Genomic DNA, 1,133 nt, shown 5'->3' with positions numbered 1-1,133 from the left:
GTAATTGGAAGCTTGTATGTAACGTACATTGTGTTCCATAGTGAAGAAGAAAAATCTCCTAAATCAGAGGGGAAGACTGGATGTAGTTTTGCAGTGCACAGCAAAACGAACCAGGATAAAATCCCTGCACAATCTTTTCTATCCTTTTCTCTTTTATGTTTCAAGTTGTTTTAATGCGAATCTGGAACTAATATTTTGCATACTTGTTCCTTGCTATGTTCTTGTTAATCTTGCATGAAAGTATCTATTATATATATGTTCGTGTGTTGGTTAATAAGTGCGCAAGTTGCTGAACCAGTCATTCTGTTTCTGTTACTAGTTAATCGATTAATACCAGCTGTTAATCGATTAACTGGGCATTTTTCAACAAGTGTGTAAAAACCAGAAAAGTGGAAATTGAGTTCCGCCACACCTATTCACCCCCCCTTCTAGGTGTATTCCGCCACTGATACCTAACAAGTGGTATCAGAGCTAGTACGACGTGCTAGCTCAACCGTATCCGCGTGATCCGAGAAGGACTACATATGGGCTCTAATAACCCATTTGGCGGTTATGGTGCATCGCGCATCCATTAACCGTCCTCCCGTATTCAGTGGCGATGGCTATGCCTATTGGAAGGTTCTCATGAGAATTTATATCGAGGCAATTAACACAGACATTTGGGATTCCGTTGTCACTGGTCCATACATTCCACTTCATATGGTGGATGGCGAGTTTAAAGAAAAGCCTAAGGGCTTATGGACGGATATTGAGAAAAGAAAGGTCCAACATGACCTTAAGGCCAAGAACATTATTACTTCGGCCTTATCTTATGACGAGTTCTTTAGAGTCTCGCAGTGCCTATATGCAAAAGAAATGTGGGCTACTTTACAAGTTACCCACGAAGGCACGAGTGAAGTTGAACGCGCTAGACTAAATGCGCTTATGCATGAGTATGAGTTATTTCGCATGCTTCCTAATCAATCTATATGTAATATGCAAAAACGTTTTACTCATGTTGTAAATCATTTGGTTGCCCTTCATAAAACTTTTACTAATGCTGATTTGTCTAATAAAGTTTTGCGTTGTCTAATAATGGAGTCAAAGAACTTAGACAACATGCCATTAGCGAATCTGTTTGGGAAACTCCAAGA

Source organism: Lupinus angustifolius, chromosome LG05 (genome assembly GCF_001865875.1).
Source record: "Lupinus angustifolius cultivar Tanjil chromosome LG05, LupAngTanjil_v1.0, whole genome shotgun sequence".
NCBI classification, from domain to species: domain Eukaryota; kingdom Viridiplantae; phylum Streptophyta; class Magnoliopsida; order Fabales; family Fabaceae; genus Lupinus; species Lupinus angustifolius.
This window is presented reverse-complemented; position numbering follows the sequence as displayed.